General features: G+C 38.7%; 1 protein-coding gene across 1 annotated transcript in view; it reads left to right on the top strand.

The window, feature by feature from the left end:
- Positions 1-2,055: 2,055 nt before the first annotated feature.
- Positions 2,056-18,571, top strand: part of pik3r2 (phosphoinositide-3-kinase, regulatory subunit 2 (beta)) — a 94,084-nt gene continuing 77,568 nt past the window's right edge. Inside the window, exon 1 of the mRNA XM_028816178.2 lies at positions 2,056-2,242. The gene's annotated coding sequence lies outside the window, so the exon portion shown is untranslated. The remainder of the gene's footprint in view (positions 2,243-18,571) is intronic.

Here is an 18,571-nt window from a genome sequence, read left to right as displayed (position 1 = left end):
GAGGTTGACTTCTACTCATATTGCAAAGTACTTCAGAAAGAGGGGCTGAGTTGTTTGGCAGACATGGTCGGAAGAAAAATAACTGAAGAAGTGAAAGAGAGTGAGGTCTTTAGCATCCTGGCTGTTGATCAAAAGAAGTTAATTAAAAAGAAGACCTCTCTGGTACTACTTCAGTGGGGCTTTTCATGAGCGTTTTCTCCACTTTGGATCAGCTGAGCAACTGGATGCACCTGACACAATTGTATACATACTAGAACATTATGGTCTTGAATACAGAGACAACTCGGTCACCCAAGCACACGATGGTGTCTCACATACAGGAGTCCAAGCTTGTACTTTATGTCCATTACAGAGCACATTGTCTAAATATAGCTTTAGTAAATAAATACGAAATATTTAAATTTTAATTGAAATTTAAATTGTAAATATTTACATTTTTAATTTTTTCTAAATATACTTTTAGTGGATGCAGTCAAAATTTTCCTTGAGGCTAAACAGTTCTCCTCCTTGATAGAAAGACTGTGTGCATTATGTGTATCAGAAATGGTTCAGTGTACAGGGAGAGAGAGCCCCCTGAGACTAAGCCACACTTGCTGGGCATGCTGGTATATGGCTCTGCGTAATATTATGAATAGACTGCCTGCCATTAAACAAATCTTGCAAGAGATATACTGAGCAAAACATAGGCATAGACCAGTTGAGGGGCGAAGTCTGGCTGCACTGTTAAGATTTTGTCTTGTTATATTGTACTTTTTTGGAGCTACCAGAGTTCTTGCCAAACTGCTAACAATCTCCATCGCTTGACCTTTCAAAAGCTGTTGGTTTAGCTGAGGCCTTCATTTAGAGTTTGAATGATTACATGGATGAGTCATTATTGATATCTTGTGGACAGAAGTATTGAAAGTGGCTGAGCAAAGTAATATCATAGTAGAGCCAGCTATAAAAAGACAAAAAAGGCTAAGCTCTCCCATTAGTGGAAAGTATACTGCACTCACTATTGTAGGTCAGAAATGAACAGATTCCCTGCTAGACAATGATAGCTTTCCGGTTGCCATTTTTATCCCTGTCTTAGATCAGATGCTCGCTGACCTTAGTAGATAATTCTGTAGTAAAACCTGTGACATAATGAAAGGCTTCCAAAGCTTAGACCCTAAAAGTGATGTATTTCCCAAAGAGCTCTGTTTTTGTATGCTAGAAAATATATGCTAACCCTAACCCGTAGCATGAAATACATCAGTTCAGGTGACTTTTATAAAAGAAAACTCAGGATCCCATGCAGAACCCCTCTTGTATTGTGGAGCAGACATCATTTATTGAGCCTCATGAAGAAGTTTCTTTGGAGCTCTTCCGGCTCTGCAAAACAGCAGTTTCAATCCCAGTCAGCTCTGCTTCTTGTGAATGGAGTTTTTCAACACTAAACTGGATGAAGATCTATCTTGGGTCTACTATGGCAGATGAGCGATTGAGGTATACGGAGTATTGAGTCAAGAAGGGCAAGAGTGTTGAATGTAGATGAGTCTGTTTGTAAGAAACCGTAAACACTGCAGAATACAACTGATGTAACAAACAAAATGAAAATGTAAGGAGTAAAACTAAGCACAAGCAGGTCATATAAGCTCTGATAAGCAGAGGGTACATTTAAGTGTAAATATATTGATATGTTAATGCTAGAATAAGAACCATAATAGTTCTACAGAATACAAATGTAAAAATGTTACATGTTGTGTTAATAAACGTTGCATTAACAAAATATTCACTGATTTTCATAATTGTCTTTTGATTCTTAATGTCTGTAATCTGGTGTAATTAATAAATGTAAAGTCAAATGCCTCTGGTCCTTCTAATAGAACCGACTAGCTGAAATGTTGTAGACCCTCCACAGTTTATGCAGCTCCCAATCTACATCCGTTTGATTGGGCCTTTATAGGTCAGTCTCATTCCTGCAATTTGCCCTGGTAGTTTCGTTTATTTCCGTCAGTGAAGATGATCGGCATTTTCCGACTCACTCGGGTATTTCCGTCATAATTGGAGTTCGGCTTTCTCCGCCTGCTTCGTGTCGAAAAGCTCAGCCCGCCTCGCCTCGGCTTTCTGCTGCGCTGGAACATGGCTGCAAGCGCGGGGGGCTGTCGCTCGTCAGGAGTGGGAGACTTTTTTTAAGACTCTGCAGGAGTGAAACGTTTAGTGGACTCCACGAGGTGACGGTGGTTCCACCAGAAAGATGTCTACGTCGGTTGCTGGAATGGTGAGTTTTGTGACTTCGTCTTTTTTCACGCAGAACAGGAGAGTTTAAAAGGAAAAATGGAGGCGGGCTGGAGCTACAAGTGTCCTGAAGTTTTTTGCGGAGCGCCGGCCGGTCACCGCCGACCTGAGGCTCCACGTATACGGCTAGGAAGGGAAGCGGAGACGAGATTTGGTGGCTGCGGGACGATTTGAGGGCTGCTGAGTGAGGAATGGGGAGCGTGTATTGGCAATACCAAGAAAATAAGGGGTACGCGGATTGGGGGGAGAGGATGAGGGGGTGGCGGCGGTGGGAATGCTTATTAACCCTTTCGAGCCCGGAGCGTATCCTTTCATGTGTATCGAAAACGAGGGGTACGGCGATGGGGGATGTTGAGTGAGAACGGTCATTAACCCATTCATTGCCGTGAGCAAACAGTGACTGTCCAAAGGAATTGCGGGTTGCCTGGTGCTGTGAAAGGGAGGATTGTTGTAGTGACCATTAACTCTTTTGAAGCCGAAGGTGGCTATTAAATGTCCGAAGGAGATAAAGAGTGCAAGGTTGGTGGAAGGCGGAGTTGCATTAGTGTTACCCTTCGTTAGTAGAATTAAGTGTATTAGGAATGAGGTGTGGGCACAGGGGAGAGACAGGACTTGTGCGCGATCATTAACCTCTTAGCTGCTACAGGTCAGCGCTGGATGCCCAAAAGGATTGAGGGGGTTGTGTTGGTAGAAGTTAACCCCTTTGCAGCCAGAGGTCATTATTGAACATGCAGAGGGGACAAGAAGTGTGGGGATTGGGGGAGGAACGGAGTGTAAGGGGTCATCAGCCTTTTTGCAGCTGTAGGTCATCAATGGAATCGCAAAGAGGATAAAAGGTGCGGGACTTGGATGCGAGTGGTTATTAACCCTTCCCAGCTGTGGTTCATTACATTTTATTTTTATAAAATTAAAATATATTTGGAGAATATTGTGGACAGGGATTTGCGAGTGGCAGTTAACCCGTTCAGACCTTAATGCCATTACTGGAAGGGACAGAGTGGGCGCTTTTCAGTACCTCATTCAGAGCCACGGAGGTGTGCAGTCTTTTTGAGCTCAACGTTCAGGAAGAATCTGCCCAAATCATTAGTAAACACAAATTAGCTGGTTACATCACAGAGTTTTTTAGTTTGCTAAGTCATCTTGCAGACTGTAGTGGAATTTGGGGAAAAATGCAAACAAGACTGACTTTTATATATAGCATAGCTCATGGCAGACACCATCATAAAGTAATTTGCAGGTACAGCAAAAACTGTTTTTGCACAAAGTTGAAGCTCAGGCAGGATAAATGACTCATGCCACAATTACAGAGTGTGACAGAAGTGGGATTTGAATCTTTAGCCTTGTGGATTTCAGTCCACAAACTTAATCACAAGGTCACACCACCTGTCAGCTGAGTAACAAATCACGTTATAGACATGAGTGACTTTCTGCAAGAGCTGTGTAATCTCCGTGGTCTCTGGATTAGGTTTACCTGTTGAGTGCCACATATCACTCCCTTTCAGCTCCAGAACCGTCCTAAATTCTTGGAGGCACGGATTCAACAAGGGGCCCTAAACAACAACAACAATATTTAAATAGCTCAAAGCGCTTTACTGGATATAGAAAGAGAAAAAAGACAAAATATAAAAATAAAATTGGGCAATACTAATTAACATAGAATAAAAGTAAGGTCCGATGGCCAGGGAGGACAGAGAAAACAAAAAAAAAAAAAAAACAACTCCAGAAGGCTGGAGAAAAAAAAAAAATAAAATCTGCAGGGGTCTCAGACCATGAGACCACCCAGCCCCCTCTAGGCATTCTACCTAACATAACATGATCTCAATCAGTCCTCATGGTTTTCAGGCTTCACATGGAAGAACTTGATGATGATGATGGTTATGTGGACCTCTGGCCTTCAATCCATCAATGTAGAGACTGCACGGTGCTTTGATCAGGTGGTGGTGGTGCAGATCACAACAACACAGAAAACCGGAAAAAGAACAGCAGAGAAAGTAGGGGTTAGTATGGATTATAGAGCCACCAGGAATGATAATGATACTGTAATTAAATGCATATACAGAATATCAGGGTCACACTAAAATGAAGCTATGAGAAAGCCATGTTACAATAATGTGTTCTTAGCAGTTTTTTTAAAATGCTCCACTGTATTAGCCTTGCAAATTTCTATCGGTAAGCTAGATTTTAGGTGCATAACATCAGAAGGCCTCCTCACCACTTTTTAAGTTTAGCTTTTGGAATTGTAAGCAGACACTCATTTTAAGATCTTCCTTAGTATTTTTTTTCCACGTGACTTGATATAATAATGCAGTTCTTGTAGGTTTTGCACCCACACTTTCATGCTGCAAACTTTTTATGTAACTAATCTCCAAGGTGCTCAATTTCATTGAAATTTGGTGACTATACTGGCCGTTGGCATGACTTCAGGTCATGGTTGTGTATGTGAACTTGGCTTGAAGGTTATGGGTGTGTTTTCGAAATAGTACTGGAAGTAAGTATTTGAAAAGGTTAGACTGTGGCTGTAAAGAGACACATTTGGTCAGCAAAAATATATAGGTTTGCTGAGGAGTTCAAATTATCATTTGTCTAATGAGTGCCAAGAAGACACGGCCCTCTCCATTACACTACTAACATCAGCCTGTACTATTAATACGACACTGGGTGGATCAGTGAATTCACACAATTTATGCAAAGTTCAGACCCTCCATCTGCTTGTCACACCAGAACTTTAGATTATTTTGACCAGGCAACATTTCATCTAATCTCAAATTGTGCAGGTTTGGTGGTCTTGTGCCCACTTTTCTATTATCACCCTTTTCTTAGCTGGCAGGAGTGGAACACGGACTCGGTGGTCCACTGCAGCTGCAGCAGTCTGCTTCAGAATCCATCATATCATCCACATAGAGATGCCCTTCTGTACATCACTGTTTGTGAAGTCTTGTTACCTGAGCATTTGTGGGACATCTTTTACCTATAAGTCAGGCCATACTCCCTGACCTTGCTCACTTCAAGTTGTTTTTACCACAGAACCTCTGCTCACTGAATGTTTTTTGTTTAGACTGTACAGACTAGTGTGTGAAAAATGGAAGAATGCAGCAGTTTCTGAGATGCTGGATGCACCACATCTGGCAGCAACAATAAGGAGAACATAGTTTGAGTTTAAGTGAATCTGACATCTTGCTCATTCTAAAGTTTGGTTGAACAATAACTAAACCTCCTGACCATGTTTGCATGAGTATATATTGAGTTGCAGCTAACTGATTGGCTATTTGGAGTACCCTGTACTGTATGTGTTAATCAACAGACAGACCTAATAAATTGTATGTCAGCAAAATTGTGCAATTAACTAGATAGAAATATTTGCTTCCAGGAGGGAAAAAACTTTGAGAATTTGAAGATATTACTTAAAAATATACAGTGTGTATATATATATATATATATATAATGAACGAGTTGTTAGTAGCAGTGAATTCTGGTGACGAGATCTTAGATTTAGTGCTTGCCATTGACTTACAGTGTCACCGCCAGTGCTCCACCCCAAAGATTTATATCCTAATGAATATCACTTTGCTGTTCCCGAAATAAATTGTGCAAAGCAGAAAAGACCTTAAACAAAAATGTTTGGCACTGACATGCAACGTATACACCAGTGGTTCCTCAGCTATTATTTTGTACCATCTTCTGCTATCCTGTCCCATTATCCGCATGTCTAACTATGTCCTCATATGTAAATAAATTTACATTGTGGCTGATCAATTGCCTGCTTTTTATTTGTTTAGTTCATGTGTAGTAAAGTGGGTCATGACTTTAACATTTCAGTCCATGATTCTTTAATTCCAAGAGTACTTTATGTCCTCCTTCCTATACTTGGGAAGTGAAGCAAATGATATTTCTGGATCACATCTGTATCCATATGCCTTCTGTTTAGAATTTGCTCGTCTTTTCAGCGTTCACTTGGGATTTCCTGTCATTAGTCTGGCTTGTTGTGCAGCCCCATAATTGTTTTAGTGGTAACTGATTATCCTAGTTATACAGACTTGTGCATATACATTTGCGATTGCATTGGTGTTCCGTGCTGAATGAGTTTTATTTTTTGAGCCTGGTTATTTAGAGCAGGGTTGAACAAGTTAGTCCTGGAAAGCCACAGTAGCTGCAAGTTTTTGTTCCAACCCACTTTCTTAATTAGAAAACAATACTTTACAATAACAGATCTTATTTAATTTTGTTGCTTCTTTGTGTTTTAACTCTTCAATCGGGTCATTCTTATATCATAGATTTTTTCCTGTTTAAAGATGAGTTGAAGCCAAAACAGATGAGTGATTTTCAGTCCTTCATGTTCTTCTCTTCAGTTTCCTTCCTAATATTTTATTAAACCAGACAGTTCACTAAGAAAACACACAGGTGGAAATGGAAACAAGCTAGACGGAGAGCTTCTGGTTCCTTTGTCATCTTCATCTTATTGCTAAAAAGGAGACATTAAAAACGGTGAATGCTGCTGTTTAAGACCAAAATAAGCACTTAAGGGTGGGGAAATTTTAATTGGCAAGACAACTAAAATGAAGCAGAAAATGGCACTTTCAGCAATAGTTAACTTCTCATTAAGCAATTTGGGTGGGACAGAGACCTACAGGCACTGGGGCTCTCCAGCACCATCGCTGCCCACCACTGATTAAGAGAATCATTTTTTTTGCTCCCTCATGCTTCATTTGGAATAACATGAGCATAGACAAGATATGTTGTTTCTCAGTGATCAAATTGACGCATCCTTTTTGTTTGTCGTTTTAGTTTCTTTTTCTAAAAGATGAACAGTAGTATTTGACAGAATACAAATTTTTTTCATATTTTCTGTATCTGAAGACCAAGTTTATGTTGCAGAGGTCAGATATGGTTGGATCTCTCCCACCCATGCTTGTCATCCAACTGGAACCTCTCCTGACCCCCACCCTTCACTTTGTTGTTAGTGAATCTACATGGTGGGTTTTTCTGACTGAGTCTGACCCGAGTATATGTGTCACCCAGAAACTAGCTAAGTCTGTATTCGCTGCTATGGTAGTGAGCTCTGCATAGTGTCTGAAAGAATGAGAGTGTGAGTACAAACAGCCAACATGAAATAACTATGCAGAGCTACTTGAGATAATACAGTAATCCCTCCTCCATCGCGGGGGTTGCGTTCCAGACCCCCCCGCGAAATAAGAAAATCCGCGAAGTAGAAACCATATGTTTATATGGTTATTTTTATATTGTCATGCTTGGGTCACAGATTTGCGCAGAAACACAGGAGGTTGTAGAGAGACAGGAACGTTATTCAAACACTGCAAACAAACATTTGTCTCTTTTTCAAAAGTTTAAACTGTGCTCCATGACAAGACAGAGATGACAGTTCTGTCTCACAATTAAAAGAATGCAAACATATCTTCCTCTTCAAAGGAGTGCGTGTCAGGAGCACAGAATGTCACATAGATAGAGAAAACAATCTCTAGCAAACAAATCAATAGGGCTGTTTGGCTTTTAAGTATGCGAAGCACCGCGGCACAAAGCTGTTGAAGGCGGCAGCTCACACCCCCTCCGTCAGGAGCAGGGGGAGAGAGAGATAGAGAGAGAGAGAGAGAGAGAGTGAGTTTGTTTTTCAGTCAAAAATCAATACGTGCCCTTCGAGCTTTTAAGTATGCGAAGCACCGTGCAGCATGTCGTTTCAGGAAGCAGCTGCACAAAAGATAGCAACGTGAAGATAATCTTTCAGCATTTTTAGACGAGCGTCCGTATCGTCTAGGTGTGCGAACAGCCCCCCTGCTCAATCCCCATACAACAGCAACAACAACAACATTTATTTATATAGCACATTTTCATACAAAAAGTAGCTCAAAGTGCTTTACATAATGAAGAGAAGAAAAATAAAAGACAAAATAAGAAATTTAAAATAAGACAACATTAATTAACATAGAAAGGAGTAAGGTCCGATGGCCAGGGTGGACAGAAAAAACAAAAAAAAAACTCCAGAAGGCTGGAGAAAAAAATAAAATCTGTAGGGGTTCCAGGCCACGAGACCGCCCAGTCCCCTTTGGGCATTCTACCTAACATAAATGAAATAGTCCTCTTTGTAGTTCGGGTTTTTCACGGGGTCACTTGATGCTGATGGTCATACAGACTTCTGGCTTTTAATCCATCCATCATTGTTGGAACATCATGGTGCTTTGGGTAGATGGTGACACCGGAAAAGGAAACAGAAGAGAGAGTAGGGGTTAGTACAGATTTTGAATGAATAGTTATTATAATGAATTGGATATACAGAGTATCAGGATTAAATTACAGTGAAGTTATGAGAAGGCCATGTTAAAATAATGTGTTTTCAGTAGTTTTTTAAAGTGCTCCACTGTATTAGCCTGGCGAATTCCTACTGGCAGGCTATTCCAGATTTTAGGTGCATAACAGCAGAAGGCCGCCTCACCACTTCTTTTAAGTTTTGCTCTTGGAATTCTAAGTAGACACTCAGTTGAGGATCTGAGGTTACGATTTGGAATATAAGGTGTCAGACATTCCGATATATAAGCCGGGGCGAGATTATTTAAAGCTTTATAAACCATAAGCAGAATTTTAAAGTCAATTCTGAATGACACAGGTAACCAGTGTAGTGACATCAAAACTGGAGAAATGTGTTCGGATTTTCTTTTCCTGGTAAGGATTCTAGCAGCTGCATTCTGCACTAGTTGCAAACGATTGATGTCTTTTTTGGGTAGTCCTGAGAGGAGTGCGTTACAGTAATCTAGCCGACTGAAAACAAACGCATGAACTAATTTCTCTGCATCTTTCGATGATATAAGAGGTCTAACTTTTGCTATGTTTCTTAGGTGAAAAAATGCTGTCCTAGTGATCTGATTAATATGCGATTTAAAATTCAGATTACAATCAACGGTTACCCCTAAGCTTTTTACCTCCGTTTTGACTTTTAATCCTAATGCATCCAGTTTATTTCTAATAGCCTCATTGTATCCATTATTGCCAATCACTAAGATTTCGGTTTTTTCTTTATTTAATTTGAGAAAGTTACTATTCATCCATTCTGAGATACAAGTTAGACATTGTGTTAGCGAATCAAGAGATTTGGGGTCATCATGTGCTATTGATAAATACAGCTGTGTGTCATCAGCATAGCTGTGGTAGCTCACGTTGTGCCCTGAGATAATCTGACCTAATGGAAGCATGTAGATTGAGAAGAGCAGTGGACCCAGGATAGAGCCTTGTGGAACACCATATAGAATATCATGTGTCTTTGATCAGAGAAAGTCAGCGCAAGAGAGAGAGAAGAGTAAGCAAAGAGTAAGCAATCTAGCTTCTCAGCCATCTGCCAATAGCGTCCCTTGTATGAAATCAACTGGGCAAACCAACTGAGGAAGCATGTACCAGAAATTAAAAGACCCATTGTCCACAGAAATCCGCGAACCAGCAAAAAATCCGCGATATATATTTAAATATGCTTACATATAAAATCCACGATGGAGTGAAGCCGCGAAAGGCGAAGCGCGATATAGCGAGGGATCACTGTATTCTCTGATAGGAGGAATAGATCAGGAATATGAGATAGTCTAGTAGAACTACTCCTTCAAGAGGAACGAACAAGGACATTTCTGGGATAAATTAGGATGCTCCCTGGGCATTTCCTACATGGGTTTAAACCAGGCACATGTCACTGGGAGAAAACTCTGGACACAGTAGGGATTGGTAGGCTTGGAACTCAAGTAGGAGGAGCTTAAGACTGTTGTCGAGGATAGTATGACCTAGTTTGTCTAGCTTACTGTGCTGCCAGTGCAACCTTCACCTAGAAGATCAAATATAAAGTGAGTTAATGATAGTTTTTAAATGTCCTTCAGTCTGAAACCATAGTTTCAGTTTCATTCCAAATTGGCTCACATTGAGAATGGAAGGCTAGCATTCCCTGTGACTGGGACAGAAAAATGTTTGTCCATCTTAGTCTTGGAAGACTGGCTGTAGGGTTTTATTGCAAAAACATAAACATAGTGTTCATTGCAAATTGGGTAAATTTTGATTAAAGTGTTTCGAAAAAGTTGTTTCATTCTGCAGACCAGATGAGTAGGTAGACCAGTTTTTGTTGCGGATGTGTAGCTGTCACTACTGTGCTTGTTCTTAGTGAATTATTCACTTTTAAATATTCACCATTGGTGCTTTACCACCCTGGACACCTGGACTCTTTTTTTCCAGCCTAGTTGTGTCTCTGTTTACTTTACACTATTTTCCTTGTGTTTTCACATTTTTAAATTTCCTAGTGCTCCAGTTTTATCTTTATATCCCAAACCATGCATATGAGGTTACTTGCTAATTCTACAAATGGCACTTGCATGTGTTCTTACTTTGTGCCCAGTGTGGCTAGGGGTAAGCTGTTCCTCTCTGCACTTCTATAATTTAAAAAGTGTTTTCAGAAGAGCGTAATACATAACTTTTGTACCCTCTGTTAATCCAATTCTTGGTCCCAGAGGGACAGACCTCGTCCTCACATCATTTAATGCAAGGTAAAAACCAGCTCCAAGGTAAAAGGATTAACTATATATCAATATTCGTTAAATGATTTGTTTAATTAATAATATTAGTTAAATAAGCTGTCTAGTTTACAAGTGCAGTTTGCTTTACTGGAAAGTACAGCACTTAATGCACATGTGTGTAAACTATACACTGCATATTCATTTTGTGGTTGAGGACTTGGGTACAGATCCAGGAAAGTGGGTAGTCTAATTAAAGTTATAATTTAGTTTAATGTGGAAATTGGCTGCTAATTAAGGGACTGTTTGCCACAAAAACCTGTTGACAGTGTGGCCCAGCAGGATTGAGACTGTGTGCCTCCACCTTAATGGAAATTTCATTGTTATATTGGGAACAAGCCTCTTTGGTAAAAGCGGCTTGCGTATGTACAAATGCATTTTATTTGTGTAGCTTATTCTGTTATTTTTGATTTACCTCAGTTTGACTGTATAAATGCAAAGTGCATTTCATTGAAGATCAAGTACAAAAAAATCTGCTATTCTTTGTTTTGAACCTTTCATATTGCATCAGTAACAATATGTGCTACAAGTAAAAGAATAAAACATCAAATACAAGAATGACATGCTGCCTTTTTGTATGTTTTAAAAAATTACATTAAGAAATTTTCAATGTATATACCTGATATGGACATATCAAACAATTCAGTTTACCCACCCATCTGCTTTATGTGGTAAAGTGTCATGGGTTGCTCCTCTATATTTAAATATGTTCATTTTTTTTTCTGTAAAATTAAAAAAGTGTTTCTTTTTCATTTATACTGTACATGAGGTTCCTAGGAATTTCCAGTAGTTTTGATAATTGGTTAGTTGTTGTCTATTTTAATTGTACAAAGCAACTTTCATACTGCTGTTAATTCTGTTCAGGGACACGGAAGGACAGAGTTCACCCTGACAGCATTTAATTCAAGTTGGAACCAACCCTGGATGGGGCCAGAGGTCCATCATAGGACCCACACTCACTCATGCATGGGGACAGCTCAGAAGAAAAAATGAATGTAGAACAAATGACTTTGTGATAAAGGTGAAAACCAGAGAAAATCCTTTGGTGTCACAAGAGGTACACTTAAACTTGACGCAGGTAGTGTCAGGCTTCAACGCTATCAAACCCCCATTTTCTTATCAAATTTTTTTTTTGTCATACATTTGAGGAAAATCTGGAAATGAATTTTTTTTAGTGCATTTGGCGAACACTTTCCTAATAAAACTGTGTGCATCCAGAGTATAAACTTTCAAGTACACACCCTGCACCAAATGGTCTTAACTACTTCATGTGTGCCTGTAGCTTTATAGTTTCTTAGCATGCACATTCCTATGCTAGGTAGATGTCCTCTTTTAGAATTGTTGACTTCTTTGTAGTAAACTCCTTCTTCTTTCGGCTGCTCCCGTTAGGGGTTGCCACAGTGGATCATCTTTTTCCGTTTCTTCCTATCCTCTACATCTTGCTCTGTCACACCCATCACCTGCATGTCCTCTCTTACCACATCCATAAATCTTCTCTTAGGCCTTCCTCTTTTCCTCTTGCATCCTTTTTCTCATTATACCCAGCATCTCTCCTCTGCACATGTCCAAACCAACGCAATCTCGCCTGTCTCTAACATTGTTTCCAAACCGTCCAGCCTGAGCTGACCTTCTAATGAACTCGTTCCTAATCCTATCAAACCTTGTCACACCCAATGCAAATCTTACTATCTTTTATTCTGCCACCTTCAGCTCTATCTCCTGTTTTTTGGTCTGTGCCACCGTCTCCAACCCATATAACATATCTGGTCTCACTACCATCCTGTAGACCTTCTCTTTCACTCTTGCTGATACCCGTCTGTCACAAATCACTCCTGACACTCTTCTCCACCCATTCCACCCTGCCTGCACTCTCTTTTTTCACCTTTCTTTCACAACCCCATTACTCTGTACTCTTCCACAATCCCAGTTACTCTGTACTTTGTTGTTCTGTTCATTGTAGTAAACTGAGCCTGTGAAATTCTTTACTATTGTCTTTGGGTTTTTGTGCATGTGATTGAAATGAGAGGCAATCTTTGAAGGAGGTCAATTTGCACAGATTCTACTCACTCTCTTGATACTTTTGGTAAAAATCTTGTATGTTTGACATAGAGGGGCCTTGGCAATGCATTTCCATATATTTTATTATTACACTGTGCATGTAAGTAATACAGACATGCTAAAACATTTTAATTTTTCTGTGACCCTGACATTTTTATTGTCAGATAGTGGTTACAGTGTGACCCCAATACTGTTTTTAAATAAATGAATTTTGAATGTAGGTATTTTTGAATCGATGCAATTTTGTGTTTCCTCTTTTTCACGTATTTGTGTCTATTAGAATAAAACTGAAAATTGTTTGGTGGGATGGGGGAGAAGGATTGCTTTTAACTGTTTTGTAATTTTGTGTTTTTCACTTAGAATAAAATCGGATATTCTTTACTCATATGCTTTTTTTTGTCATGTCCTTGTTAAATAGCATAACGGTTCCTTTGGGGGTTTTCATTTTAAGATCATTTCTTATCCCAGTGGGAAGTTTGAAATGATTTTTCAGGGTTGCCTGGAGCTGGCTTCTTCATACACTGATTGTAGAAAGTAGGTATCGCATACTCCGGTGATTTTAATAGGTACCTGTGTAAGTCTGGCAAAGCCATTTAAATATCTCAAAAGTTTCCAGAGGCATTTACTCGCAGTGGGAAAATTACATGAATAAAGCCATTGCAAGGTTTAACCATGGTTGTAAAAGAATTTTATGAAATTTGTAACATTAATCAAAGAATTATGGGCAAGAATTCTATTCTGTTTAAGCTCATAAAAGATAAAGATTGCAGTTTCTTTGGGATTATAAACATTTGTTTAAGCATATCATGAGCCCATTCATCTGGTTCCATTTATGAATGACACTGACTCAGTGACCCCCTTTACAATGGAATGAACATGCTCCTTCTGTATCAAATTCTGTGCCAGTTGCATAGCCGTTGGCTGTATTAGAAATCAGGTGCAAGTTCACTTGTGATCAAACCACATTCAAGCATGGTCAGAAATGTGTAGCACCAACATATCTCTCTATATATGGAAGGAAATCCTGGAATGGAAAGCAAATGCAAGGCTACGATACGTGATAATCTCGAAAGACATTTAAAAGGACCCGCAAGACCAAGGAGACTTGCCACAGTGTGTCTGGCAGGGACCGTAAACATGAGACTTGGTGCCAAGAGATTGTCCAGGGCCATAGCAAAAAGGACAGGGCTGTACAGGCTTTAAAGAGATCGAAGGGCAGCGCGACAGCAGCTATAACACCCCCCCCACCCCCCGAACGCGAGCAGCGTTATACATCCTGCAAGAAAGAATTCAAACACGCCGGGCCAGTAATAAAAGACAGGTATTGCTTTAACAACGTCACGCGAGACCAGGCAGTAAGCCGTCATTTAAAACAAGTCAACAGACCTCTAAGCTAGCAGTTGTTGGATTGCTTTTGGCAGGCAAGCATCATGTGCTTGGAGCTCTTAAAACAACGACATGCGACAGGCAGAAGAGGCAGCTAGCAAGCAGCAAAAAAGACAGCAAATGATCCAAAGGCGTGTCCTTAGCGTACGTACAGCCGCAACACCCTTCACAACACGAGCAGTATTATAAGTCTGGAAAGAAAGAGATGCAACCAGGCACGTGGCCGAAAATAAAGGACAAGTATTGTTTTTACAAAAGTTTTTAAAGTAAAAGTGAAAATAATGCATATGTAACAATTCACAAGAAAATAACAATCTCTTTAAATTGTAGATTGCCTGCCTAAGGTAAAGTCATCCCTGATGAATGGGAACGTGGGAATGAGGGGTCCTTTCATCGGATTAGTGCTGTTTCAGATGTGGAATGGCAAAATGGGGGGAGGCAGCTTGATGAATGAGGTCTCCAGGACTTAAAACATAACCAAATCATATTATGTGATATCATCTAATGTGAAATTCTACTCCGTACTTCTAGAATTTTTATTTTTATATTTATTGACGATTTATTCTGTTCTGTGTATTGTACTGTACGGCTCAGAATTAAAAGACTGAGTAAAATGACAAAGAACTTCATAAAGACGTTTAAAAAACGTTGATGCTAAACACATGCTGAGCAGGTTAGAGACTATGAAACCAGTGAAATTAGAAAGGCTCAAAAAAACAAAAAACGGCGCTATACACATGTTGAGAAAGTAGATATGAAAGTAGGAAAATTAGAAAATATAAAAAAAGAAAGTAAGGATCGCAGTAGCGCAAAAAAACAAACTGCCTCATTTAACTATGCACCAGTCTAACTTTGGTTTTGCACAATAATTACTACACTATTGCACCTTATCCACTTAATTCTACTTTATTCACATAATTATACTTATTTATTATGTTCTACTATACTGTTATCTTTCAATCTATGACTTTTTGTTAATTTAACTGATATTCTTCTAACATTGCAAAGTTTTTGATAAGCAGATCAGGATGCATTTCACCACGTGTTGTCCTGTATAACTATGCATGTGACAAATAAAGAATCTTGAGAATTTCAAAATGGAGTTTACCGCACATGCATTTATTGGTTACTTTGTTCATGTATATATTTATCTGTCTGCTTATTTAAAAAGCTACATTCACCCCAGGAGTCAAAAACCTTCAGTCTAGCCCTTGTACAAAAACCTAGACAAAAGCTGGGGTATCACCTTGGTAACCCCATGTACTTTTGGAACTGTGAGCGGAAAATAGCACGACCTTACAGACAGGAGTCTAATGCAGAACTCTACTTACTTTTTTACTTTGTAAAAAAAAAATTATTAACTGCTGATGATGTAGATCGTTTTGTCTGTGCTGAAATTCCAAACAGAGAAACCTATCCTGACCTCATTAAAAAAATTCAGCATATTTGGACTGGCAAGATTACAAATATTATTTTTACAGAAGTTCTGAAATAAAAGTGAAACTAATGAAATAGCAACAATTCAAAGAAAAAAAAAATCTTAAAAGTGTGTATCCGGGAAAACCAAACACGGGGGTTGGAGAGCGAAGCAAGCGGGGGGCGAAGCCCCCTAGTTAGTGTAAATATTAATGCCTTTTCTCTTCTCAGTTAATAACAGTAGAAGTGTATGCTTTCATGAATTTTGCAAGGGCAATATGCAGTCACTGGAGATGCATTTTATGCCAGGTGTAAATGTAACCTGGGTACAATCCAGATACAAAATATAGATTTAGTGTCAAATGTGAAGGGGGGTATTGACTGTTATACTTGCTTGAACCCTGCATGTGGCGAAATTATTTTGCATATGAGCTAGGAGGTAGCAGTAAAAATTTGTAATTACTCCATGTTTTAATCTGTCAGTTTCAAAATGAATTATCTGCTTGTTAACATGAATGTTCTATAAGAAAAAGGTAACTTTTTAGAAACACTTTAATCGAAATAACTTTTGTTTCACTCTGCAGACCTGATAAATAAACAGACTCATTTGTGGTTCAGATGTGTAACTGTCACCAACATGCTTGTTCTTAGCAAATTATTCATATCTAAAGTTGCTGAATTCTCATTTAATCATAAATATGTTTTGCAAAATATATAAACTAATAATTGAAAATGATTTTGAATGAATGAAATTTAAATTGTCATTTGTTACCAACTGTTTTTGTCAGTGACAGGATTTTGTAGCATATTTAATTTTGCTGTTGTCTTAAATTATCTTTTACATTTATTTGGTATTCCTTGCAAAGTAATAAAACCAAAAGATATACTGTTTACAGAAAAACAACAAGAATTAATAATATATCACATTTAAATTATGTCATTCTTCCCAAAGTGACAAAAGGAAAAGATATATACTAATAAAAAAAAAAGGTTAAAAATGGGGTGATCCATAATGTTAAAATTGTCAGTTATAATTGCACAAATTCTAAGTCAGTAAACCTTTAACACTGAAGTAGTGCGAAGATGTTTATAGTAATGCACAAGAAAAACAAACTTTAAGACTTTGTACATCATCCCTGGTGTGCACCTTCCTCGTGTACAATAATGAACTTATAAACCTCCAGCCAAAACATTGAATTGTAAGCAATCCCCTTGTCATTTTTGATAAAAGTCATAACAGCATTAGAACCTACATTGTAAAATAATAAAGAATATATTCAATTGCACACCTCAATAATTAAATGGACCTTACATCTTTATATAATAGTCCATGATGGTTTTTTTTCCTCTTTTTCACTAGTGAAATAGTAAAAATACAAAATGTTTTGCAATCGAGAATATGCCAGTAAAATAGAAACACTCATTATAAACATTGTCGGGGCTGGTCTGGTGCTCATGACAATGCGTTTTTTACAGATGCTTGTGGTTACATTCAGTGCATAAAATGTGAAGTGTTGTGAGTGAATCTCTGTAAAAATCCAGACTCGTATCACTGACACTAGAAAATGTTACTTAGGATTCCCAAACATCACAGGTTCAATAGGCTCCACTTGTGTGTGAATAATAGGAGCGGTAATCTCGTTAAAGACTGAATATGTGAAATACAAATCATTCATAGCATCAATGCAGAGATCAGTCCTTTTAAGTGACACTGACCAGTCGTATTGTGTAATTAGACATTCTAATGAGGGCAAACTCCTTCAGCAGGAGTGAAATTGGAGCATCACAACAGTGGCAGAAGCTGTGCAATATGTGTTGTCTTATACTAAATGTACTTTTCCAGTAATTCTAAAGTAAGTTATGTTCATGTATATAATTTTCAATTGCTCCCAAATATAGTTTTTATTGTTATTGAACTTTTTTTTTATGTTTTTGAAGTATGACATTCACAAACCAGTACATTTATAATCAAACTGGTAATTCAAAGGAAACTTTTTAAAACAACATTTGAATAATGCCATTAATATTATGCAATGCATAAACTCTGAACCTTTAATGTACTTAGACATCAGTCTGTTGTGGTTTGCCATACAGCCTTGCACACTTTTGTTATAGAGGATGCATTTATTTTTTTTGTTTTGTTATAGATGAACTATTTTTGCTTTGCGCCCTTCTCCTTCATAACCTATCGTCTATGGGGGAGGAGCGAAAGCTTTAGACTGTTTTTCGATGGACATCGATGTTTTAGGGTCCCCTGATACCGAAAACATCTACAGTGGGGCAAAAAAGTATTTAGTCAGCCACCAATTGTGCAAGTTCTCCCACTTAAAAAGATGAGAGAGGCTTGTAATTTTCATCATAGGTATACCTCAACTATGAGAGACAAAATGAGAAAAAATATCCAGAAAATCACATTGTCTGATTTTAAAGAATTTATTTGCAAATTATGGTGTAAAAAAAAGTATTTGGTCACCTACAAACAAGCAAGATTTCTGGCTCTCACCGACCTGTAACTTCTTCTGTAAGAGGCTCCTCTATCCTCCACTCGTTACCTGTATTAATGGCACCTGTTTGAACTCGTTATCAATATAAAAGACACCTGTCCACAACCTCAAACAGTCACACTCCAAACTCCACTATGGCCAAGACCAAAGAGCTGTCAAAGGACACCAGAAACAAAATTTTTAGACCTGCACCAGGCTGGGAAGACTGAATGTGCAATTGGTAAGCAGCTTGGTGTGAAGAAATCAACTGTGGGAGCAATTATTAGAAAATGGAAGACATACAAGACCACTGATAATCTCCCTCGATCTGGGTCTCCACGCAAGATCTCACCCCGTGGGGTCAAAATGATCACAAGAACGGTGAGCAAAAATCCCAGAACCACACGGGGGGACCTAGTGAAT

This window comes from Erpetoichthys calabaricus, chromosome 12, assembly GCF_900747795.2.
Source record: "Erpetoichthys calabaricus chromosome 12, fErpCal1.3, whole genome shotgun sequence".
In the NCBI taxonomy this organism is placed as follows: domain Eukaryota; kingdom Metazoa; phylum Chordata; class Cladistia; order Polypteriformes; family Polypteridae; genus Erpetoichthys; species Erpetoichthys calabaricus.
This window is presented reverse-complemented; position numbering and strand designations above follow the sequence as displayed.